Below are 19,185 nucleotides of genomic sequence, written 5' to 3' on the forward strand. Positions count from 1 at the left end.
CGCCTTTCATATTTATTCACTCTTAATAGGATGTAGAAAGAAAAAATCACCCAGGGCAGAACTCAAAATGTTAATAAAGCAGTAGCTCCATTGCACTCAATTGCAAGGTTTTGGATTTATAACAGCATAACTGGGAGCAGATTTTGACTTCATTTATTTATTCATAAGGCAGAGATCTTACTAGACAAAGAGCTATGCATTTCCACTTAGTCATTTTATGTTTCAAATGCTAACGGGATAAGCTTGCACAAAGAGCATAATATATCTGGAACAAGTGCACCCATTTATTTGTTTGTTTCATTTATACTCTTCCTTTCCCTCCGGGAGCTCCAGGCAACATGTTGTTGTGGTCCTCCAGTGGCCAGCGGAGCTGCAAGCAGATTCAGACAGTGGGGAGGTTGGGGAGGAACATGGGCCAGTCCTGGAGTCTGGGGAAGGCTCTGAACAGGGCTCTGCGTCAGAGGCAGAGAGGGGGCCAGGGTCATCTGACAGTTATCAGCTGCCTTCAGAATCAGACATCAGTGAGGCAGATGAACAGCTGGAGCCTGTTCCCAATGTGCTCATGTGCAGAGTAGCCAGACGAAGGGAACCGCTAAAGAACAGGGGTTGACTTGAGAGTAGTCCACACCTGGACGATGAATGGCCCCTCCCAGAGGAAGTAAAAGAGGAGAGAAAGGGGAGTGGAGTTTGCAGGGTTCTCCAAGCCAGATAAGGTCTGTGACTGTAAATCCTCCCTTGAAAGACTATGTACGTACAACACCTCCATCTCTATCTCACACTGACTCTCAACACCCCTTCCTACACACCGAAAGGGTTCATTAGTGCAGAATTCTAGGCCTTGTGATTTGGATCAAGGCAATGATTATGAATAATGAAATGTTTCATTGGGATGTGAAATCAAGATTTTTATAGCTCTCTGAGCTTGATTGTTTGCTTTCCCATTGCCCATCTAGGTAACTTCATCAGCACTTATGATGTTGCCTACCTTGTTTCCCCGAAAATAAGACCTCCCTGGATAATAAGCCAAATCGGGCTTTTGAGCGCATGCGCTAAAATAAGTCCTCCCTGAAAATATTGCAACACAGCAGCAGCCATGAGGTGACCACGCTCGCCGCCTCCTGCACCTCAAAAATGATAAGACCTCCCAGAAAATAAGGCCAAGCGCTTATTTTGGGAATCAAAAGAAAATAATGCCCTGTGTCAGCCTCTGTTTCGCTATTTGCTTTTGGCTGCCATTGAAATGGAGGGGGGGGGGGAACTGCTGTTTGAGAGGGGAAGTTTAAGTACAGGAGAGATTGTAAAAAGGGAGTTTTGGTCTCACCATCTACTGCGCATGCTGGAGATTAGTGCTTGGTGTCTGTCAAGGCCAACCGTCCTGCATACCAACCTGATGATGCTCCTTGAAGATGGAACTCACATGACACCTAAGGGATTTGCAGATTGGACAGTGGGATGAGGGTTACCAGGGGTGTGTGTGTCACATATGAATATGTATGATTTTGCACGCCTTTGCCTCCGATCTTGCTTTGCTTAGCTGCTATCTTTTCATAACCAGTAAAAGTACTCTTAATTCTGCAAAATGGAGTTAAGTGGTTTCTTTCTTGGCTGCTGAGGGAGGCTGGCTTGACACCCTGTCTTATTTTGGGGGAAACACGGTAGTCTGGTAATGACCTGTCCATAAGTAAACACCCAAACTCAGAGAGCACCAAGGACTCCACAATTCAACCCTGAGCTACAGATCATCTCTTCTATTTTTGTAGTTTGCTGATAGGGCTTAATGAATTCAGCCTTTCACTACTTTGACTTGAAAAGTCTGGCCTCAAGCATTTTTTTCAGCCTGCTTCTACTCAACAAATCAAACTAAAGATACAAGTGTCTGCATTTTGTATTAATTTTACCTATGGATACCTAAAAAACAATACTCTGAATCAGTTGTAAACAACTGCAAAAGAATGGATCATTTATGCACCCATGACCTGTATTAAATCCGTCTTTTATGCCAAATGTGCAATAATGAAATCTGAGGAAGGCTTCTTCAGTTATTAAACTCAGTGAGTCTTGCTTTCAGGTAAGTCTTGTAAGTCTACATCCTTAAGTTATAGTTTCGTACTAAGATGAGAGGTATGCTATGGTCAGAATGCCCCAGCTGGAGACACCTGGCTTTAGATTTCCATTGACCGTTAATGTGCACTGATCCATTGGATCAATCACTGCCTCACAAAAATGGAGTGGACTGCTTTGAAGTTGCTTGCTTGAAGGGCAAAATCTAAATGGAATAAAGAGAGCTAGAGGCAGTTATCCTGGTTTTTGAGAGGTGGCTTTTAAGAGATTCCATCATAATAGCAAAGAATTGACCTCATGCTGTGGTGAGAAGTTAGATTACTTTCAATAGGAGGAATGTTCAACCTTGGCAATTTTGAGACTTGTGGACTTCAACTCCCAGAATTCCCAGGCCAGCCATGAGAAATTATGTGAGTGGAGGTTCACAAGTCTTTAAAATGTTGCCAAGGTTGGACTCCTCCTTTCTATAGAGAGGCTTTAGTTGCATTCCCATGAAAAGGTTGGTGTGTTTGGCAACTGCATGTAGTATGGCTAATGGAATGTGGATTTGCTGTATGTTCCTCTCTGGACATTTTTCTCCAGAAACTCCCCCCCCCCCCCTTTAATGTATGAGGTATGAGTTGTGGTGGTGCAGTGGTTAGAGTGCAGTACTGCAGGTTACTTATACTGATCACCGGCTGCCAGCAGTTTGGCAGATCGAATCTTCCCAGATTCAAGGTTGACTCAGCCTTCCATCCTTCAGAGGTGGGTAAAATGAGGACCCAAATTGCTGGGGGCAATAGGCTGACTCTGTAAACCACTTAGAGAGGGCTGTAAAGCACTGTGAAGCGGTATATAAGTCTAAGTGCTATTGCTAGTTTTGTTGCAATAGGGATACAACATCTCACTGATAGCACTAGCCTCTATTCCTCTTCACAGAACTTGAAAGCTAAGACCTATGGAAATTCCTCTTGATTGGTTCTAAGCCCTTTTGATTGCTGCCATCAAATCAATCTCAAGCCTTCCAGATAGTGGCAGTCTGCTTTAAGGAGAAGAATATAGTTTCTGAAGACAATTACTCACACCGCCAAGTTACTTATGCGCTAGCAGCTGCAACCGATGCTGCAGAGTTTCATACTCGTGTTGAAGTAGCCAAAGCAGGCCATGGACTTCTTCAGAACTAACAGAGAACTGTCCTCAAAACCCAAATGTAGCAAATGAATCTTATTTCCAAACTCAGAATATCAGAGATCACAAAGGCATGGTATAGGGCAGTAATAGCTAACCTTTTTGCCATCATGTTCCAAAAGCCATAATGCAATGGGCATACGCCCCCCGCGCATGCACGCATGACCCCCTGTACATGCATGTGTGACACCCCCATGCTTCCTCACCCCCTGCATATGTATTCCCTGTCGCCCATTTTTGACTTCCAGGTTGGTGCAGGAGGCCTTCCAGGCTCAAAACTGGGCTCAAGGGTGTGTGTGCACCCCACACCCCATTTTGGGCCTAAAAGCCACAAACGAGCGCTGTGCGCAGTCCAAAAATGCAATGTGTGTGCCCACACATACAACCAGCCCTCTCATACATGTCCCCCCCCCCCGCATTCGCAGCACAGACCTGCAGACTAATTGGCTGGTGGGAGGCACGTGCGCATGCGTGGTGGAGCTGGGCTGGGGCGACAGGTGGTGTGCCCGCAGAGAGGGCAGTGGGTGCCACCTGTGGCACACAATACAATACAATACAAAGGCAGAGTTGAAAGGGATCTTGGAGGTCTTCTACTCCAACCCCCTGCCTAGGCAGGAAACCCTATACCGTTTCAGACAAATGGCTATCCAATATCTTCTTAAACACCTCCAGTGTTGGGGCATTCACAACTTCTGGAGGCAACTTCTGTTCCACTGATTCATTGTTCTAACTGTCAGGAAATTTCTCCATGTGCTATTGGTTCGCCATTACAGTATAGGGTTTCCTGCTTAAGCAGGGCCTTGGGTTAGAAGACCTCCAAAGTTTCTTCCAACTCTTGTTATTCTGCTATTCGGGCATAAGAAAACCTTGGACAGTCCATACTAAGGACATTCTTGTCTAGGCTTTGTTTCCACCATGGCCAATTAACTGCCTATGGAAAGCCCAAGAGCAGGATCTGACAGAAATCTCTGTGTTCCCTAGCAACTGTTTATCAAGTGGCCTTCCCTCTTTGATGCTGGACGTAACATATAGCCATTTTGAGAAGCAGTTATTGAAATTTTTCCCCCCTTCTAAGAAATATATAAAGCTGCTTCGCACAGAGCCACTTCATGATATTCCACTGAATGGCCCAGTTTTCTAAGATTTTAAACTAGTTAGATCTGAGATTCACATGAAGCCCCCTTCTGTACCTTGAGCTATACCTAGAAAAGGATAAAGGGGGGAGGGGACCAAGAGGAATCGTGTAATTCAGAAGCTACAGAGCAGAGTAGGATCAGAAATGTTCCTAGATCTGAAAAGGTTGGAAATGACTCTCTATACCAGGGGTGTCAAACTCAAGGGCTGGGGGCCGGCCTACAGGTTGCCCTGGAAACAGTGAAGGAGCAGCCCGCAGTGCCTCTGCCAGCAAAAATGGAGCTCGGAAGGGCCACGTGCAGCTCTCCTGAGCTCCGTTTTCAGTTGCGACGGCTCCTGCAACCCTCTGCCAGCTTGGGAGGGCCACAAGCACTTGGGTCACCACAAGGACCCCTGACACGAGTGATGTTGAGTTGGTCAAGCCCACCATGGCCACACCTACCATGGCCATGTCCCCCCTCCCTCCCAAGGTCAAACATAACCCTGATGCGGCCTTCAGTGAAATCGAGTTTGACACCCCTGGTCTATTCTGTTGAAAAGGAAGAGATGAAAATTCAAAATAATTAACAGCACTTCCAGAGGATTTTGCAATGCACATCATTGTCTAGTCAGATCTACAAAGTCATCACAAGACTTACAAGGTACAAATTAGCTCCCGTGCTGGTCACTAGGATGCTGTCAGAACCATTCAGTGTAATTTTAAAGCCTAAAATAGATTTTGCTGCTTGTCTCTTAGCCTATTAACACCATTGTCATCGCAACAAAGCTGTCCATCTCTCTCTGTGTCCCGATGCCTTTCTTCTGCAGAAATGGACGTTCTCTCTTGATGCGTCTAGATTTAGAAGCTCCAGTTCCTTTGGACTAAAGAGTGGGAAGGTAACAGGCTCAACCGGTGACAATTTCAAAAAGCAACGTTGTCTTTTCCTTCAGCGGGTCTGCTTTTTTTGTTGTTGTATCACACAAACTTCCCACTTATTGGGTTAATGGGCTATGACAGAAATGACAGAAAGCATGTTAGGAATTATTAGGGGAAAAAAGATCCAAGCCCTGTACTTCTTTATTTTTTTTAATCCTTGGGCGCCTCTATCTCTTTTCCCATCTTCTTGACTTGGATGCGTTCCTTTTAAATGTGTGTATGTGTGTGTGTGTGTGTGTGTGTGTGTGTGTGTGTGTGTATTTCAAGCTATTTAGCTCTCATCAGCTAGCCATACCCTTACTGGGATTTGAATCTGGGCTGTATTACATATTAGGCAGGAGTCTTAGTCACTAAGCCACAGGCTCTCCTCCTTATCAGCTGAGCCAGGGAAATAGGTATGTATTTGTGTTACAACCAGGGCATACCAGGGGTATATATATATCTTAAAAAATTAGATATGACCTAGTTCGGTCTAGATATTTCAGAGGATCCTGGTGGCATACACATCACTTATCACCACCTCTTCATCCCCTGACACAACCCTATATGATTTGCTAGGCTGAAAAGATACCTACCTACCGTGATGGATACCTACCTGCCACAGGTAGCATGAGGAGCCGTCAGCCAGCTCAGTTCCACTATGCATGCACGTGCGCCTCCCCCCCAGTCAGCTGGTTTTCTGGTTTCTGCCACGCATGCAGGAGACATGCATGCATGTGTGGGTGGGGTTGCGCACACATGTGCAGGGTGCGGCGCACCCCCCACACCCCATTTTTGGTCCCAGGAGGTTTCAGGGAGGCCTGCTAGGCCCAAACGGGGTTCATGTGGGGCTGCACCCGCTCCCACCATCCGTGACCCATTTTTAGTTCCAGGAGGATTTAGGGAGGTCTGCTAGGCCCAAAATGGGGTGGGGGGGGTCACCCAGGCATGCGCAGGGAGGCACACGGGTGTGATACACACATTGCATTATGGGTGTGGGCACACACACACACTGTCGTACATGCGCGCATGCTTTTGGCACGCGAGGAGAAAAAGGTTAGCCATCAGTGCCTACATGGCTTTCTTGTCTCATCTTCCTTCAAGACCCTGGTTGGATTTTACATTCCTTGTAAATGTTTGGGGGGGGGGGGGAAATACTGCCAAGGAGAGTAGGTTCTCTCCAGAAGCCAAAAATAACAAGAGCCTCAGTGAGAACGATGGCACAATTCTACCTTTTGTTGACACACCTGGGGTGCTTGGGGCTTTGCCTTGGAAATCCAGAGTCTGCATTGCCAGTTTGTCTACAAAGCCTTCATTCACTTGGTGTGTCTTCATTCTACTCTGTCAGAAACTTGGGGGGGGGGGGGAGAATAGAAATGAAAGCAATGGATAATATGACCTGGATAGGCAGTCTGAGCACAGCCTCAGCTGGATGCTTCTCTGTTTAGCATTTTGCAAGCCATGCTACGATGAGATTTTATAAACACACGTTTCAGGACTGAAATGATTCTGGTTGGCTTCAGACTTTGGACCATGTGGATGCCCAGCAGGAGAGCACAAGCTGCCCAGTTCATCTTAGAAATCAAAGAAGGCTTTTGACTTGAAAACAATGGCCATGTGGACAGAATTCTTTGTTTAGAGGGGCATTGGAACAAATGGTGAGACTTTTGACCCTTACCTTAAGTATTCATACCTAGGCTGGATACTCTGAAGGGTCCTTCATGTCTGGGCTAGATAATTATTTGACCTACCTTAAGTTGGTAACGATGGGGGAAACTCTACTGCTGAACCCATTGACTCAGCTACTGCATGCCATGTCCAGCAACAAAACAAGATTTTGCCAGTAATTGATACAAAAGTTAAGGGACTGATATCTTCACCTCTGATTCTTTCAGTGCAAAGTATTCTGAGTAGATTCTTTCCAAATATATATCCTGACCATGCCCATTTAAATTGTAAAGGAAAGGAATATTTGATTGTTTTATTGGATTTATATGCCGCCCTTCTCCCAAAGGATTCAGGGCGCCGTACAACATTAAAAAACACACATCCCAAAAGTTAAAAAGAAATTAAATCCATATCCAAAAAAACAAACCCAATTTATAGGACAATACATTTAAAAAATGAGATAAAAATGAACAGGCCAGGCCGGCTTGCTGAAATGTTATTCATTTCAACATTAATAAACTTATCTAAGATTCTTCCAAGAAACTCATATAAAGTCACTGTATGTGAAGTATTGGAGCATGGAGTTCAATCCACTTAACTAACCATAGGCTATTGTTTGCTGAATAACATGTTCATTCATAATTCATAAATCATGATATAACCAAGGGTGACACCCAGCAGGTTCTGACAGGTTCTGGAGAACTGGAGGTGGAAATTTTGAGTAGTTCAGAGAACTGGCAAATGCCACCTCTGGCTGGCCCCAGAGTAGGGTGGGAATGGAGACTTTGCAGTATCCTTCCCCTGCCATGGCCACCATCCCACGCCCGCCATGCCATACTCACAGAACTGGTAGTAAAAAAAATGAATTTCTGCCCTGGATATAACCATTAGTATAACCTAGAAATTGTCAGAGTTCGTTGCAAAAATCAAATCCAGAAAGCACACACAGATAGCTGATTCAGCAGGATTCATTAACTTTTTTGTATACATAATAACACATGAATAAATGTACAATACCAACAGTAGATTCTTCCAATGTGGTAGAGAGTTACAAGCAAAACACAGGCAGAGGAGAGATTGGTTTCCAGTTTCAATTCAGAGAGTAGATTAGATTAGTTCTCTTGCACAGACTCAGAGCTACATAGGTAAGCCACGCCCAGGCTCCAAGCCGTCTGACATGGCTCTCAGTCACCAAATAGTTCTCATTGGCTGACCCAGTTGCCATGCCTATACATTGGCTGACCTTGTTACTATGCCCTATTCCAGCCAGTACCCAATGGCTGACCTGTTGCTTTCTTCTATTCCAGTTCATCAATATTCTGACAGAAGTGATTTAGTTAATATGCTAAAACATAGTATATGTTCCATCAGTATAGGGAACCTACTCAATAATTTAATTTTAAGCCCACTATTCCATTTCTTCACAATCTTATAGAGTGTTTTGAATTTTTCTAGAAGGCTGAGATACATTTGGGGGGAAAATGTCTTCTTTTTGTTCCCTGCATTTAATAAATTTAATTGCAAAATCCAATTGGGGTTGTCTTTGCAAGCCATTGCAATGGGATCCAATAATATATAGCAGTTCCTACAAGGACTGCTATAAATCAAAGGGCTTCAAGCTGATCTCGAACCCTATCCTTTATACTTTTCTTCTAACCACATTTGGGGTTAGAAAGCTTGTTAAAAGGCTCCCCCCCCCCAAGAAATAACCGTATAAAAGAAGCATTTCTTCCTGTGCTAGATTGTCTTTCCACTGTCTCTCCCAAAATAAACTCAAATTGTTGTTGAAATCCAGAGAGCCCTCTCATTCCACCATATTTAAAGAGCTGCCGCTAGATTTAGAAGTGAGTATTTATTTTATTGGGCTATTCAGAATTTGGGATTGTGAGAATCAAGAAATATAGTCTATTGATCTGTTAGATTCAGTAAGTCCTATGGATGATAAAAGGCCCCAGAAGAAAGAGATATGAATCAAAGTTTTCAGCTAGGATGATTTCAACATTTACCAGAAATATTTGTAATCCTGCTGAGCCATTGCTAACTGTGAAACGTGTTTTTGCAAAGAATACACTTGTATGGATACATTTAAAACAGGAAGAATGAAATTGTTGGAAATGAGGAACTCAAAGTAATGTACACAGGTGTTTACGGAAAGTGAGAGTTAGTGAAGTTGTGAAATGTGTATGTGGTTCAGTAGTGGGTTCCTACCGGTTCAGACTGGTTTTGACCAAACCAGTAGTGGTTTGGCGGCCTTGGTCGCTGGAACCAACAGTGACCCAGGCCTGCCACGCCCCTGAACCTATTCTCCTTTGGCGGCGCCATCTTGTTTTTCAGTTATGTGCATGCGCAGAACAATTTTCATTGCAAAATTTTTATTTTTTTCATTTTTTTACGTTTTGCGCAAGCACAGACCTATTTATGTGCAAATGGACATATGCGCAGAGCGTGCGTCAGGCGTGTGCACAAAATTGCACATGCACCAAATCAGCAGTAATGCTGGCAGCAACCCGCCCTGATGTGGTTAGAAGAAAAGTATAAAGGATAGGGTACAAGATCAGCTTGAAGCCCTTTGATTTATAGCAGTCCTTGTAGGATCTGCTGCATATCATTGGACCCCCTTGCAATGGCTTGTTAATACAAGTGTACTACTGCTGTTATATCTTTTATATCTGTTCATTTCTAATGTTCCAAATTATTAGAAACAATAAACCTCTGATCGTAAAGTAAGAATTACTGCTTGTGTTGTCTTTGTTTCCTATTGGAATATTTCCAATAGGGCAGGATGTACATAAATCAAAGATCTCACTCAACATGGAACTATCAAAATGCTTGCAGAACTCCTATTATTCATGGCTGTCATAACTTCAGGTTGACTCTGGGTGATCTGAAGCAGCTTCTCATTGGCAGGACGGGCATGCTGCATGTCTCTCTTTGATTTGATAAACCCCTCACCGGGCTGTTGGAACTGCTTTGTGCAACATGAGGCAGCCTTTTTGCCTTTCTCCACAACGGTCCTTTATCTATTCCATTAAAGGAAATGGTTTCTCTTGTTCCGCCTTCCCAAATGTCAGTGCAATGTGGGATTGTCAGTGCTGTCAGTCACATGCCATGACTGCTTCGCATTCGGCACAGTGCTATTTGCATGAAGGCAAAAAATAGCTGGAACAGATCTGCCCACCGCAGCCTTCTAATTTACATCAGTCTGCCAACCTTTCCAACAGAAGGAAAGCTACACATTAGTCACTTCTCTTGGCTTAAAGTGGGTGGAAGACTTGGCAGCCTGTTGGCACGGAAGATGGAGAGCTGGAAGTTCTTACTTCGGACACATATTTCCCTATCTGGATGGCAGGGTTTGGTTGCCAGCCTGGGCCACAGCCTAGAGCTTCGGAAGAAGCTGACAAAAACAGAGATTGTAGCTATAACAATTGATGAAATCTCAAGGCAAGCTAAAAGCCGTCCATTTTAATTTAAATTGTGAGGAAGCTTAGGATTGCTCTGTTTTCAGGGGGTTGGTGAGGACCAATTTTGGACCTCTTCTTGAAGAAAGTGAGTTTGAGCATGGGACAACAAATCATTGTGTTATTTAATACAATACAATAGTAGAGTTGGAAGGGACCTTGGAGGTCTTCTAGTCCAACCCCCTGCCTAGGCAGGAAACCCTATACCGTTTGAGTCAAATAGCTATCCAACATCTTCTTAAAGACTTCCAGTGTTGGGGCATTCACAACTTCTGGAGGCAAGCTGTTCCACAGATTAATTGTTCTAACTGTCAGGAAGTTTCTCCTCAGTTCTAAGTTGCTTCTCTCCTTGATTAGTTTCCACCCATTGCTTCTTGTTCTACCCTCAGGTGCCTTGGAGAATAGTTTGACTCCCTCTTCTTTGTGGCAACCCCTGAGATATTGGAACACTGCTATCATGTCTCCCCTAGTCTTTCTTTTCATTAAACTAGACATACTCAGTTCCTGCAACCGTTCTTCATATGTTTTAGTCTCCAGTCCCCTAATCATCTTTGTTGCTCTTCTCTGCACTCTTTCTAGAGTCTCCACATCTTTTTTACATCGTGGCGGCCAGAACTGAATGCAGTATTCCAAGTGTGGCCTTACCAAGGCATTATAAAGTGTTATTAACACTTCATGTGATCTTGATTCTATCCTTCTGCTGATGCAGCCTAGAACTGTGTTGGCTTTTTTGGCAGCTGCTGCGCACTGCTGGCTCATATTTAAATGGTTGTCCACTAGGACTCCAAGATCCTTTTCACAATTACTACTACTGAGCAAGGTATCAGTAGTTACTACTACTGAGCAAGGTATTTGGTTGGAAGTCATGTAAATTGTCATACATGGGGGATGATATTATGTAAAACTATCTCTGTCAGGGGAAGGATACTGTAAAACCTCCATTCCCTCCCCACTCCAGGGGAAGGTTACTCCAAAATCCCCATTTCCTCCAAATTAACTGGGACTCTGGAGACAGAATAGATTGGGGCGGGGCCAGTCAGAGGTGGTATTTACCGGTTCCTCTGAGCTGGTCAGAACCTGCTGAATACCACCTCTGATCATTGTGATGTGACCTTCGATGGCTTCCAAAGGATTTTGATGTTGCTTAGAGCTTCTTATAAAGCATTTTGCTTCTGCCTTATTTTATTGTGAATTAATTGCATTGTGGGATTTGAGTTGGTTTTCTTACAATTGTATCTCAACTTTCACACCAGATTAGTTACTTTTTAAACATTTTAATCCATAACTGAATATTTTAGATCCATCTGGAAGACTGAAAACTCTGTCAGGATAGCTTCCAGAATTAAATATATCTAATACTAGCAGGATACTTTAGAGATGAATAAAAACCAATAATAATACAATCATGTAATTCTCAAAATTCTAACATATTTTCAACAAACAAAACAAATAGCCTTTAAGAGCTTTTTAAAAATCCTGCAATGTTATATTTCATGGTCCCCTGGCTGATATTTTTCTCCCAAATTGAACCCAACAAATCTCAGATTTAAAAAGTGAAAAGTATTTCCATTATAGTCCTTAAAACATGTAAATGGACTGATATGCGTAAAGGCAGTCCTCCAAGTTTTTAACTTTGAAATTTAATAAGGTTTATAACTTAAAAGTAGCATTTTAATTGGACTCAGAAATCCAATGAATACTGGAGAAAGGGAAGACAATTTAAGGCATATTGGGCTGAAAAGTTTGGGATGAGCCACAAGATGGCAGCAACAGAACATCACAAAGCACTAACTTTTTGCTGCCATCTAGTGTTTCCCCCAAATTTTGCAGCCCCAGCTAAATTTACAGGAAAAGCTTAAAAAGCTTTAGAATAATTATCCAAATTCATCAACATCTTGGGCCAGACTTTTAATTAGGTTCAAGGTTGGATTAGACAGATTGTAAATCACAGGTCCCCACTGAATGATTTTTGGCAGCCTGTTAAAAAAATCATGCTACTGAGGGGAAAAATCTACAAATATCTCAGCTTTCAGACACACAAACACACAAAAATCCTGTAAATACCGTGACACCCACAAATGTGATTCATCTCACCCAAAACTGGGATGCAGAACTGCTGAAAATATAGTCCCACCACTTCATTGGGTCTCATGTTTATTGTTGTGCCTGCCGTTGCAAAGAAAAAAAGGGACAAAAAAAATCAGTAGTCCTAATTTAAATAAACGGCAATCAATTGCAAAGTTTGGGGTGTTTTAAAAATTGACCGCAGTTGATCAGTAGTTCTTAAGTGATTTCATTTAAGGCCAACAGCCTCACGAATTGTAAACAACACGTATCATCTTTCTCTTCTAGCTACAGCTGAGACAAGCTCTTCTTAAAGCCAGACTAGATGTGACTTTAAATCTATATTTGCATGTATTTTGCCCTTCTTACAAAACAAAAAACAAAACACACACACAAAAAAACACAAAAGCTAGCCGGATGGTAGGAGGAGTGAGGATGACTGGACTTTCCTCCCCTTCTGGAGCCATTTCTCCCTTCTCACCTCCTTGCTGTTTTCATTTGGGGGGGAAGGAGGGGTTTTCCAGTGACTACAACACCAGCAGAATAGATCAAATGTCTTTTTGTTAATGCGGATTGCAGCATTGTATTCAGGGGTGGGATTCTACCGGTTCGGCCCAGTTCAGGCGAACCGGTAGCTCCAAAGATCAGCTAAGAGAGAACCAGTTTGCTCCAACCTTCAAGTGGTTCCGCCTGCCAGCCCCTGGGTTATTCGCACCTATATTTCTTTGTTTTTTAGCCCAGCTGATCGGCGCAACAAAGTGGATTGCTGCGCCTCAGCTGTTTTTCTGTGAACTGCGCATGCATGCAAAGCGTGCTCTCAGCGAACTGGTTGTTAAACCCGTAGGATCTCACCACTGATTGCATTGCTTAAAAGAATAATCTTTAGGAGATCATGTGGTATTTGCAACATTCCCAGCAGATGCAAAATATAAGTGATTAGAGATGTGTGGGGTTAGGGTTAGGGTTAGGGTTAGGGTTAGGGGGGGGTTGACTTCCGGTTCCGGTGGCTGACGGCGACGGGCAAGTCCTTTGCCCGCTCCGGCTCCCCGGTGGGCTTCCCCACTTCTTGGGGGGCACAGGACGCCCTGGAGAGGCGTCCTGCCGAAGGAGAGGCTTCGCGGGGGATCCTGGCATTGGCGGCGGCTGGTGGGGGCCCCCCCGCTTCGCTCTAGGCATCGGTGAGCAGTTTCGGAGGGCGCTTCGCGTCTTCGCAACAGGCTGATCGGACAATGAAACAATAGAAGGAAGCAGCGGCGGTGTGGTGAGGCGCTTCCCCCCTTCATTCCCTTTCTGGACTTAAAGGACTTTTCAGCACTCTAAAACTTAAACTTTCGGATTTCTTTGGAGGTGCGGCTGGAGGGAGGGGGATTTCCCCCCCCTTGGACAAGCGGCTTGAAACAATTCTGCTCTCAGCCCCAGGGGAAAGAGGAGGGGGGAGAGCCAACTAATGATGCCTCACCCCTGCAAAAGTGATTTTTCACTGAATTTAGCTCCATAATTTATGGATGATCTGAGAACTTTGGGAACTTTTTAAAACTTTGTTATGCCTCTGAGCCCAAAGCTGGCAGGGCAAGATGGCACACTTCCGTTGTCTTCATGAACTCTGAAACCTGACTCCACCTTTAAAATTTAGGCTTCTGGTCTTTGTCTCCGTGCCACCCAGAAGAATCTCTTGTGGATTGTTATTCTTTGGACTCTCTGGGGGAAACATTTTTCTCTATTGCCAGACTGACTAGAGAAATTCTCCTCTGCCTGGATCTTCTGCCTCCTGGACTCATCTGGCTGCTCTGCTTCTCCAGCTGTCCATTCTCCATACTGACTGATCTCTTTATCTTATAAACTATGTCTCCTAAAAGACCACCCCCTGGAAAACCTGGCTTTGCTACTTCTGCCCCGACATCTGCAACATCCAGTCCTGCCACACAATCAAAGATCACAGACCTGATGCAACCTAAGAGCACAGAGATGGATTTGCAACAAATGCTGCAGCAACTTATACAGGGCCAGGAAGAAATCAAGAAACAATTAAAGGAAATGAAGGAAGAAATTAAAGAGAATCAAGTCCAAATCTACAAGAACTCACAGAGACTGGACCTTGTGGAGGGTGGGGTGGCGGAGGTGAGGGGGGGGGGGGGTAGAAGCGGTGCAGAGGGGAAACAAGGAACTTGATATCCAGCAAATGAAAACAGAGTTTGAGAGAATGTCCTTTTATCTTAGATTTCAAAATGTTATAGAAGCAGATGGGGAAAATATAAGGGACATTATGACTAACATCTTGGCTGAATACATTCACAAAGAAAAACAACAGATGGAATGGGAGATAGATCTGGTCTATAGAGTGAACTCTGCTTATGCCAGAACACACAATGTACCCAGGGAGGTCCATATTAAATTCCTTAGAAAAAGCACAAGAGATGAAATTCTGGGTGTACAAAGGGGGCAGGCACTGACATACCACGACAGGGAAATAACCATCCTGAAGCAGATCCCCAAGAAAATTAGGGAAAAAAGGAAAAGTTATTCGCAATTGGCGAATAAATTATACCAGAAGGGGGTGTGGTTTAGATGGTTGATGCCTGAAGGTATGCTGATATTCTGGGAGGAGACAAGAATTAGAATTAACACACCCATAGAGGCACAGGCCTTTATGGAAAAAAACAAAACAAACCTAGAAAAAACAGAAGATCCCACAACGGATATGCAGGACACGGGAGGGGCCGGAGCTCTGCCAGCAGGGGGAGAAGGGGCAATACCAAGAAAGCTCAGATCACAAAAATAAACAAGAAAATCTCATTATTATAAACTGACCGAAAGTAGTAATGGAATTATATGTGGAACATATACTACAATGTGTAAACTGATTGAAAATATTAATAGAATTAACATGCTGATTATATATGATTATGTATCAATGTTTTATACTTAGATGTATTCTATGAGTTTGGAGGGAGGGGGCGCCTGCCACATTTTGCAACTGCCAAAATTTGTATACCTTTCCATCTACCTTTTCCCTTATAAATGTTAAAAAACCAATAAAATTCTTTTTAATAAAAAAAAGAGATGTGTGGGGTTGCAACCCATCTTATTAGCAACTTAGCTGACAGACACTTAGAACATTCAGGATGTTTATACCTAATCACAATTTCTCTTCTGTAAGACTGAAAAGATATTGGTTTATTGGTTTGCTTATTTGTATCAGAAGCATCATAATTAATGTAAGGCATACTTCATGACACAAAATATAAAATACAAGACTGAAATGTGTACAAATTAAACAGGCCTTGCCCAGAAACTAGCAATATTGAGGTCCATTAAATGTCCCTTGAAACATTTAAACTAGCAACATTGATGTTCGCTGAGGTCCTTAAATGTACCCTGATCTGGGCACAAAGAGCAGGTATACATATGTGTTGTTAGCTGCATGTCACCACAATCACAAAGAGCAGAAGCCACTGGATTTGTTCGGAGTGTCTCTGGATATTGTTGTACCTGTGCACAATCTATTCAATGATTTACATACTTCCAAGCTTTCAAGCTTTCCATATGCCCACCCAGAGAAGTGTAAAGCTGATAGATCCTGATAACAGAAATGAGGCTTAGGGATCAGTGGGAAGCAAACCTGTGATTCTCTCTGTTAGTCAGTAGGTGTCACAGAGCACCAATTTTCCAGGATCTCTGCTTGAATGGAAAATATCTTCCAAATAGCACAGGGCTCTCTAAAAGAATGTTCTGAGGTACACTAAGTTATTTTTAAAAAGGAAGGCTTACGGTATACAAAAGATGATCCGTCAATGGAGGATTCGAAGAGAGAACTAGCCTAATTAAATATCAATGTCTTCTAATAAGAGTATTTAAAATGTTTCCTTCTTTGAGACTTCTCCTTCATGAATTGATTCTGTGGTATCCACATAGTATGGTCAAAGAAGTCAAAATGGAAACTGCAATAGTGCATTCCGAGCTCCTTTAAAAATACCATAGTAGCTGCCATTTTGACTTCTTTGTCTATGCCTAAGGTATCCAACCCTGGCAACTTTAAGACCTGCGGGACTTCAACTCCCAGAATTCCCCAGCCAGAATTCTGGGGCTTGAAGGCCACAAGCCTTAAAGTTGGCAATGTTGAACATCCCTTGTCTATGCCTTATGGACATCCTTGGTTGGTATAATTGGTGAATGGGGAAAGAAAGGTCCTAGATTAGAAAATGGTCGATTTCTTTCAAATCTTCTAAATGCTCAAATCCTTCAACTAAAGCAGGGGTGTCCAAACTTGGGAACTTTAAGACTTGTGGACTTCAACTCCCAGAATTCCCCAGCCAGCCATGCTGGCTGGGGAATTCTGGGAGTTGAAGTCCACAAGTCTTAAAGTTCCCAGGTTTGGACACCCCTGAGCTAAAGTGTACCTGAAAAGTCTCTTTTTCTGCTGATTAATTGTCACTGCCTCAATCCTCACTCTCTCAACTCTATTTTCATGTCAAATAGCCAGTTAATCCTACACACACACACACACACACATATTCCCAAACAATTAAAAAAAGAGATTCTTCCAGTTTCTGGCAAGAAATGTTCCCTAGCAAACAATGGGTTTGTTTAGCAACTGTGGCACCCACTTAATGACTGCACTGTTCACTTTATGACTGCTGCGTTCATTCACTTAACAAACCACCACAAGAAAGGTAAAATTGGGTACAGTCACGTGGTGATCTGGTTAATGACTCTCATGATTTATGGCAAAATTTTGATCATGACCATGGGGATGTTGCAACAACCGGAAGTGTGAAAAATGGTCATAAATTACTTTTTTCAGTGCTTTTGTGCTAAACAACAAATGGTTCACTAAAAAAAATGGTTGTGAATAGAGGGCTACCTGTGACCTGGTTTTGGCCTCAAAACCAGATCACAGGTAGCATCTATTGGCATCTATTTATACTGTAGAGATTAGAATTAGAATAACATAGTTGGAAGGGACCTTGAAGGTCTTCTAGTCCAACCCACTGCTTAGGCAGGAAACCCTACACATATTTACTCTAAACATCTCACCTACTATTCCCTTTCCTGGGTAGTTGGAGAAGTAACTATTAGAAAGGAAGTACTAGAGAGGAATCTTTGTACCCTGAGCAATTGTTTTCTCTAGGGTATCCAGGTGGCACTCATCTTTATTCATGCTGGTGCCAGATTATAGCTATTTGATCGAAATCAGCTTTGAATGGCAGCTGCAGTGAGGTCTTTCAGCTGCTGTTAGTTTCCTAACTATTGCTGCTGTTTTCAGTTGCATTTAATGGGGTTTTGGTTTTTTTTTTTCCCCATGGATGCATGCACCTCTTTTCCACATAAGACTCAACCTCCAGTGGGTTGTTTTTTTCTCACTCTACAAATTCCAAGTATAAATGGTGAGCTGAATTGGTCATCTCTGTCTTAGCTTTCTCTAGGGAGAGAGGGAGGGAGGGAGGGAGGGAGGGAAGAAGGAAGGAATTGAAGGAAGGAAGGAAGGAAGGAAAGAGAACAGAAGGAAGAAGAGAAAGAAAGAAAGGAAGGAGGGGGGAGGGAGGAAAGAAGGAAACAAAGATAAAGTAAGAAAGGGGAGATAGAGAGAGAAAGAGAAAGAAAGAAAGAAATGAAAGAAGGAAGGAAGGAGAGAAAGAAAAGGAAGAAAGAAAGGAATAAAAAAAAGAGAAGAAAGAAAGAAAGGAAGGAAGGAAGGAAGGAAGGAAGGAAGGAAGAAAGAATGAATAGAGGGAGGCAGGGAGGCAGGGAGGCAGGCAGGCAAGAAGGGGTCACCTCTGCCTTAACTTTGGCAAGGAAGGGAGGGAGGAAAGAAGGAAGGAAGGAAGGAAGGAAGGAAGGAAGGAAGGAAGGAAGGAAGTCTGGCTCTCTTCAACGCTGTCATTGCAACTCAATAATGCTATGTTAGGTGAATCTGTCTGCTCAGTCCCCCTGCTTGATACAATGAATGGAACTTGTGCCAATTTCAGAAGCTGAGCAGCGCCCACAACAAGCCAATCTGCTGTTGATCAGACCTTGAGCGCTGCCTGCGAGGAGGTTCCATTATGCTTAGCTGCTTTTTTACAAAAAAATCCTTCTGTGGTTGGTTGGTGGTGGTGGGTTTGTTTTTTGCAACTTGTTTGTACATGCTTGTAGCCAACAGATGTCCAGGAGCATTCCTGGGGAACTGAAAAGGGAGAAGGCTATGTACACACACTATGTTTCCCTCTCTGAATAAAGAAGGACACAATTGGTCCATAACCTCTCATCCACTCGATTTTGGTCAAAGTGTTTCTAATCACAAACTGGGTTGAGAGATTTCCCCAATTTTATTACTTCCACTTGCATTTCAAACATAGGGCTCCCTAACGCAATGTGTAACCTTTATTTCAGACATTACTCTTTGGGAATTTCTGTGTGTGTGTGTGTGTGTGTGTGTGTGTGTGTGTGCACGCCCGCGCACACGCACACACATTCTTTTTCCTTTCCATATGAAATTGGCAGCTTTAGAGATATGGGTGTTTTGCCAGACTTCTGGCTCTCTTTATGGGCTCCTCTGAAAAGTCAGCCTGGACTGTAATCTGCAAATGGTTTTAGGTATTGCCATGCCAGCATTCTGTTTAAAAATAATAAGGAGAAGAGGAAGAAAAGATAAAGAAGGGGAGGAGAAGGATGTTGGGAAAACTGCCGTGAGAAAGAATGAATTATTCAACCTGAATGGATTAGAAATTTCACAACGTTCTTTATTTTCCCCTGTGAAGC

Source organism: Natrix helvetica (assembly GCF_964273705.1).
Source record: "Natrix helvetica genome assembly, chromosome: 4".
In the NCBI taxonomy this organism is placed as follows: Eukaryota; Metazoa; Chordata; class Lepidosauria; order Squamata; family Natricidae; genus Natrix; species Natrix helvetica.